Source organism: Euprymna scolopes, chromosome 16 (assembly GCF_053919585.1).
Source record: "Euprymna scolopes isolate OS-2025 chromosome 16, ASM5391958v1, whole genome shotgun sequence".
In the NCBI taxonomy this organism is placed as follows: Eukaryota; Metazoa; Mollusca; class Cephalopoda; order Sepiida; family Sepiolidae; genus Euprymna; species Euprymna scolopes.
The window spans coordinates 48615716-48624320 of record NC_136497.1 but is presented as its reverse complement, the minus strand read 5'-3'; positions in this window follow the sequence as shown (position 1 = coordinate 48624320).

Here is an 8605-nt window from a genome sequence, read left to right as displayed (position 1 = left end):
GTGTGAAAAATTTTGAATTCACTAATTCCTTTAATGTCCACTTTACTTGACGCCAACACTTTGAAATTGTTAGAAGATTTTTTCACACTTTATTACCATTGGTTTGCCAATGCTGGCTAGGAGACCCCGGATATATACATATACACACATATATATATATATATATATATATATATAAATTTATAAAATGAATTTAGGAAAACTCGTCCCGGGAAAACTCGTCTCCGGAAAACTCGTCCCTTTTCGCTAGGTAGGAAAACTGGTCCCTTATTGAATAAATATCGATTGAAAACACATTTTATGATCGTTCTTGAAGGAGATATTGTTTTTTAAAATAGACTATAGCCCCCATAATATTTTTTAAAAATATTTTTACTTGTTTAATTTTTTTTTTTTTTAAAATAAAATCGATTTTCTAAGTGTCCGTTTTCTACCTAAGTTCTTAGTGGTTTCACTTCTTTTAAAGAGTTTAATATGTTCATAAACGCACATGTTCATAAACGCATTTTTTTATATTAATATAAAAAGAATTTACTTATTTACTGTTGTTTATAAAAGGGTAAAATCGATTTTTCTACGTCGCCGACTATGTTGTTTAATTTATTTGGAATCGTTTATTCGGTAAAGAAAAAAACACAGGAAACAAACAAAAAACATGTCGAGTGTTACGTGAGAACGAGAAATAATGTCCGGTGTATCACATCTTAGGGGTCTTGATAATCGCTAAAAAATAGAAAATTAAAGAATAAAGAAATTACTGAGGGAGATTTGGTTTTAAAAAGAAAATAATAAATTTTAATATTTTTTAAATATAATTTAGGGAGAGAGAGTGTGTGTGTGTGTGTGGGGGGGTAAAAACTATATCTCCCTCCGAAAAACAACCAACAAAAAATGAAATTAAAAAGATTCTTGATAAACGATAGCGGAGTTTTCAATAAAATTGATTAATAAATTTATTTAGTGATTACCTTTTCTCTTAATGATTGATTTTAGAATTTTGAAGTAAAAATTAAAAAATTTAAAAATTAGTTAACGAGAGATTGTTAGCACATGGCATCTCTTGCGCCAAAAAAATATTTCGTTTTTAATTTATTAGTTAATTTTTGCAAAATTTGACAGGACGACAATAAATGTTGATAATTGATAAAATTATAATTTTAAATAACGCATGAGTGCATTTGGTATGAGAGAAAACAAAAACATAACAAAAAACTATCATAATCAAAAAACCAAAACAAAAAAATAACGAAAAATCGAATCGCCCCCTGTTTTTTAATTTTTTGGTTTTGTTTTTTATTATTGTTTTTATGACTCCAAAAAACATCGTAAAAATAAGAACAAAAATAATTTGTAATTAACTTTAAAAGAAGTGAAACCACTAAGAACTTAGCCAGTAAGGTAGAAAACGGACACTTAGAAAATCGATTTTATTTAAAAAAAAACAAAAAAAAAACATTGAACAAGTAAAAATATTTAAAAAAAATATTATGGGGGGGGGCTATAGTCTATTTTAAAAAACAATATCTCTTTCCGGAGACGAGTTTTCCCGGGACGAGTTTTCCGGGCACCTATAAAATATATATGGTGATTAAGCTACACTGAATATTTCGTGTTTCATCCTCTCTAGAACTCTTCAGGCTTATGTGGATGAAACGCGGAATATTCAGTGTAGCTTAATCGCCATATATATTTTATAAATTACTAACTAACTCTACCTACGTATGGAGCACTTTTGAAGTAAATACTTAAAGTTTACGCATAAATCTATACTTTCGTATATTAATTTTATGTGAGTAAATTAAGTAGTTATATATATATAACTACTTATCTCACATATATGTATATATATGTATATATATGTGCATATATGTGTGTACACATATATATATTTATATATAAACTAACATTAAAAAACCCCTCAAAAACACTAACCTAGATTTAAAACAGATCAAGAAACTAAATATCCAGGCTAAATAGAGTGCACACAAAGGAACAGGTCAACCAGAGGTCAAATAGGCCTTTGTCCGATAAATGCATGCTCATTGGCTGATAGGAAGGGCGCGGCGGATACTAGAAAGCTGATTGGCTAACTAAAATCTCAATAGAAGATGCGCATATAAAAACGACAAACAACCACAAAATTCGCGCATAAGCCTGAAGAATCCTAGAGTGGATGAAACGCGGAATATTCAGTGTAGCTTAATCGCCATATACATTTTATAAATTACTATATATATATATATATATATATATATATATATATATATATATATATATATGATTGCAATGTTTTGTCAGATGAGTGCAACTTCCTCAGGCACTTTAAGTCCATGAGCCCCCAAATGACTTTTTTTTAGTCCTACTGGCGAATTCCCACGCTCAGGCAGACATGACACTGAAGACGGTCAATGGTATACATGCATATATATATACATACACGCACGCATACATATATACACATATATCTATAAACATACATACATATATACATACATACACAATACATAATACACATACATATAAATACACGCATGCATACGCATATACATTCACAATATATACACACATATACAAATGCAAACACACATATACATACATATAAACATACAAATACGTACACATATATGCGCATATACATACATACATTTAGCTACATATACATATACATACATATATATGCATTTATACACATACATACACACATGCATACATACTTATACATATACATACAGACGCACACAAACATATATATATACACACATATATAAATACAAACACACATAAACATATACACACATATGCATATATAAACATATATATATACATATACACATAGATATACATGCATGTGCATACACATGTACATATTTAAACATACATACACATACATATAATGATGGCAGATAAATTATCACATGCTTCCAGCATTTCAAGTCTACTCGTGTCACAACTTTTCTATCGCCATAGTACTATTTTTATCGACAAATGCCCGAGGGAGTATCTCTACAAAGATGATGTTAAAGAGTTTTAGCTTTGTACGACAGCTAAATCTGTCTCTCGATTAAAAATGTTGCGATCCAGCAACAAGCAAGAGCAAGGTAGCCAGCAACAAGATAAAATGCACATCAGCTTAATGCGGGTACTGGTCTCCCGCTGTATGCTTTTTCAAATCAGAGATTTGCTTCTCCTTGAGGGGTTCTCTTCACCACGGCTTACGGGACATGGAAATAAACACATGCATGCAAACAGAATACACACAAACATACATATGCATGTACACACATATGCCAACATACACACAGGGGCACACATATAAGCATACACTTACATGTGCATATATACACGTACACATACATGTAAAATACACATGAAGGAGCGTTCCAAAAGTGATATATTCTCAATGATCAGGTTGAAGGTGATGGGTACAATTCAATGAGTTTGACATGAATAAAGAAAAAAAAGAAAAAGAAAACCAATCCAAAACAAAGTTGAAGAGTAGGAATCAAACGAAAACAAAATCCAACAGATCAGTACTAAAACACCTAAACGTTTTTTTTTTTTATAAATAAAATGTTTGTTTATAAGGCACACATTCTGCTGTAGATAGTGATGAGGAGAGCAAATTTCACACATTATTTTACAAATAAATGGACGTAGAAATCAAACGAAAACAAATATACATATACATACATACATACATACATACATACATATACATGTATATATATACATATATACACACATATATACATATACTAGCATATTTTTTTTTTTTTAAATTTGACCCCTATTATGACCCCATTACCATTTATTGTTTTGGGCTCAAATTAAGTTATTAAGTTAGATCCATGTTCAAGGAACCCATATCTAAAATTGTAAGTGTTTAGGCCCAAAATTGTCGGAGGAGTTTGGTAGAGTTCTTCAAGGTAAACCGTGGAACTATGACCCCTTAACAGCCACATTTCTGACCAAAAACCGATCACAAAGATTTTCCCAAATCTCAGTACCCGGTATTTCAAAGTTCGCGTCTGTAGACTTAAAATTGACAGAGTTCTTGCGTAGAGAAATGTACAAAAAAACAAAACAAAAACAGTTGATTTTTTTAACTGACTCCTATTATGAGCCCTTAACGTTTATTCTTTTGGACTCAAATTAAGTTATTAAGTTAGACCCACGACCAAGGAACCTATATCTCAAATTTAAAGTGTTTAGACCCAAAATTGTCGCAGGATTTGGGTAGAGTTCTCAAAGGTCAAATCGTTGAACTCTGATCCCTTAACAGCCACATTTCTGGCCAAAAACCAATCACAAAGATTTTTCCAAATCTCAGTACCCGGTATATAAAATATCAAGTCTGTAGACTTAAAATTGACAGTTATTGCGTAGTGAAATGTACACATACAGACACACACACACACGTTCACTTATATATATATATATATATATATATATATATATATATATATATATATATATATATATATATATATATATATATACTAGCATTTCCGCCCGGCGTTTCCCGGGTGTTTGTAGGTGTATGTTCAGAAAAAAAAGGTCAATTTTGTAAACTTTGACCCCTCCCCTTAAAATTTATTGTTTTGGGGTCAAATCAAGTTATTAAGTTAGATCCATGTCCAATGAACCTAGATTTAAAATTTCAAGTGTTTAGACCCAAAATTGGCGGAGGAATTTGGTAGAGTTCTCAAAAGTCAAATCGTTGAACTTTGACGCCTTAACAGGCAAATTTTTGGCTGAAAATGGATTACAAAGATTTTCCCAAATCTCAATACCCTATATATCAAATATCGAGTCTGTAGACTGAACATTGACAGAATTATTGCGTAGGGAAATGTACACATCCAACACATACAGACACACAAACACGTTCAATTTTATAGATATACTAGCATTTCAGCCCGGCGTTGTCTGGGTGTTTGAATGTGCCTTTTGAGCAAACAAAAAAAGTGGTAGTAGGAAGGCAGGTTCGAACCCGTACCGTGAAGGAGGAAAGAATGGGAAAAATACCTGACGTCTAAGCTGTTACGACCACCGCCAAACCGGAAGTGACATTTTAAAAAATTCAGGCTAGCCAATCGAAAGGAGAGTATGACTTTCAAAAATATCGATGAAAAAGTTCCCAATTAATGATTTTAGCCAATTTTTCGACATTTGTCGTCTGAAAGGTCTGACTTTAAAACGATACTGATCTTGAGAAAATCCGTCGCCTATGTCAAAAGTGTTAGGCAGACATGCAAACATACATACATACATACATTTATATATTGGTAACTAAAAATTTTCGACCCTAAAAAATTAAAAAGCTTGCCCTATCTCTGAATACCCTTTATGTCAAATTTCAAATGTTTAGAGCAAAAATTGGCTGAGTAATTTGGTAGAGTCCGCAGAGGTCATTTTTAAAAACTTTAACCCCTATCATAACCCCTTAACATTTGTTTTGGGCTCAAATTAAGTTATTAAGTTAGATCCATATCCAAGGAACCCATATCTAAAATTTTAAGTGTTTAGGCCCAAAATTGTCGGAGGAGTTTGGTAGAGTTCTTCAAGGTAAACCGTGGAACTATAGCCCCTTAACAGCTACATTTTTGACCAAAAGCCGATCGCATCGATTTTCCCAAATCTCAGTACCCGGTATATCAAAGTTCGCGTCTGTAGACTTAAAATTGACAGAGTTATTCGTAGAGAAATGTACAAAAACAGACACACACAGACACGTTCACACACACACACACACACACACATATATATATATATATATATATATATATATATATATATATATATATATATAATCATTTCTTTCTAATTTTTATCCAGTTAAAAATGAAATGAATGCCATCAAATGCTTTCAAAAGTACAGGGTTTAGATCTTTCAATAACAATCGTCAAAAAGATTTTTCAATGACTATTTTATGTAAGATTTTGTAATATTCTAAAAATGATTTTTTGTTACTAAAAGTTAAAAATTACATAATATATAATAAATAAATTCTATTTCCGACTATTTTTGAACGTTAGCCTGGCTGAAAAAAAGTTTTTGGGGGGCTAATTTTGTCATCCCCTTATGGGTGTCATCCGGGACGGACCCCTCCTTAACTACGCTAGTGCTTATCATATATTCACGAAATACAGATCAGTCAATGAGTTTTTCCAGTCAACCGGCTAGTGGACGGGGCCGTTCGGAAGAGAGTTGTTCTCTTGCTGTCCATGGAAGTATTTAGAGGGCACAACTATAGAAGATGTAGAAATTAATATAAACGTCTGCAAACTCTGAAAAAAGGCAAATAAAATTGTCTGTGAATTATAACTTAGTGTTATGGCGTTTCTTTGTGAGGAGAAGTATCTCACACCAACTCGACCGCCAGGAAGAAAGTAACTATTCCAGAATGTATATTTTCCTTTTGCCTGGTGCCAAGCAGACGAAGATGTTTACTTGATTACAAGAAAGTATCTTAAACGTGTCTGTCCTGTTTTGTGAACCATCCACTTGAATCTGTATATACACCCGCATACACAAAAAACAAGACAGAAGACGATACGGCCCGGTAACATACAGACGTAATACATATGTTACTGTTCTTTTTGTATAGGCACCTTTTTTTTTATTTTACCCCAAACGAAGTTCTCAGAAATCAAGATGTGATACATGAAAGGGCTGTCTCTTCTCATGTAGGTAAGAAGACATACTAGATAAGTGAAAATGATATTAGCATGAGGTTAGAATCGAACCTTGTAAGCAAGTGTTAAAGATAATAATGGAAAATGGAATGTTAGAAATTCAGTTCATTATTAATTCTATTAGAAATAGTTAAATATTGTTTATGTTGTAAAAAGAGTCGCTTGCCCATTCTTTTAGAAATTTAAATATTAAATATGTCAGTTAAAATAATGGACACTGTAAATTAAAATATAATGTTTAAAAATAGGTTAGAGTTAGAATTGAGGATTCTTTTGTTTGTCAAAGGTGTGTTTGGGCAAACATATATAAAGTCACGGGAAAATTAGTCACGTCTGAAAAACACTTCTGACGTAATAAACAAAGGAGATTTCTCAATATAGGAATCTAAGAGTTCGAAGTTAGAATTCAGTTGATGAGTTATAGTTGGAAGTCAAGAGTTGACGAGAGAGAGAGTCGGTTGAAGAGGAGCATCTTAGAAGTGAAGGGAGAAAAATAGACCATGTAAATCAAGTTGAATTCCTGACGACACCGATCGTTCGGTTGAAAAATAACGAAACCAACTATGTTTGTAACTGTCTGTCTCGTGTAGGCATTCCATCACAACCAGAAAAGGTAAATGTGTTTTTCTCATCATCTTGTAAGAACTCTTATATAACCCCATCACATGTAATGTCTCCCCTCCTCTGTGTTAAGAACTTGCATCGTATCTCCCAGTCCGAATTAATATGAAACCTCCAAGAATTGTCAATCGTTGTCATGATGTAATATATATAAATGTCTTCTCTCCCTCATCATCACTATCGTTATGTCTATTATATGAGTCCTGTTGTATATGTGCCCCAATATGAGCCTCCCCCTATACAACAGAGGCCCACTTCCTGGGGTTAACACTTGAACTCTATATGAGATACATAGATATTCGAATGTTCCATTAAACTTCTTTATCTCTAAAACACTGAGTAAGTAAAGAAATTGGAAAAATAATGTTCTTTTTCCCAATTAACCATTTTCAGATGTTGTATATCTTTCGTCTTGGTCTATTGGTCTTACTGGATTCCAGGACAAGAATTTATCTATTCTGGTAGAGTATCCAGCTTTGTGCTGCTACTTGAGGTAACATCACTTGGAGAAGGTGCATCATTCCTCGTAAAAGCTAGTGTAAGTTAGCCACAGTGAGGTGATCTTATTTGTGCAGCGAATACTATGTGATTCTGAATATTTGGTCAGGGTTTACTTCTAGGGAAAAGTATCCTCTTCTGACAAACCCCTGTACAGAGAGATCTTAGACACTCGAGGATAGTGTCTAGTAGGCATTCAAGTGCTCTCCTGTAGGCATTCAAGTGCTCTCCTTTTTTGTACAGCCACCTTATTTATGTAAACACGTACGAAGGGCGTGCAATAAGTAATGTTCCCGACCATCTTCCCATAGCAGTAGAGCAACGAAACTTGGAACAGTTATTAGTCTCTCTCTACATGGGAACCATGCAGAGGTATGCATTTCTCCAATCGTTTGATGCAGCTCTGGAGACCGTTTTTATAGAACACCACAGGTTCGTCCTCCAACCACGACATGACTTCAGAAATCAAGGCTGCATCATCTGAGAAACGCTTTCCTTTCAAAAACAACTTCATGACTGGGAAGAGGTGAAAGTCAGAGGGTGCAAGATCAAGAGAGTAGGGAGGATGGGGAGGATTTCATAACCACACACCCGTGATTATGATCTGGCGACATGCGAGTTGTGGACCGGAGCGTTGTCCTGCAGAAGGAGGATACCTTTGCTGATTTTGCCCCGACTCTTGATTTTGATAGCCTCCCTTAATTTCCTCAAAAAATGAAGCATAAAAGGCTCCTATAATTGTGGTACCCTTTGCCAGGAAATCTGTCATCACTACTCCGTCCTGGTC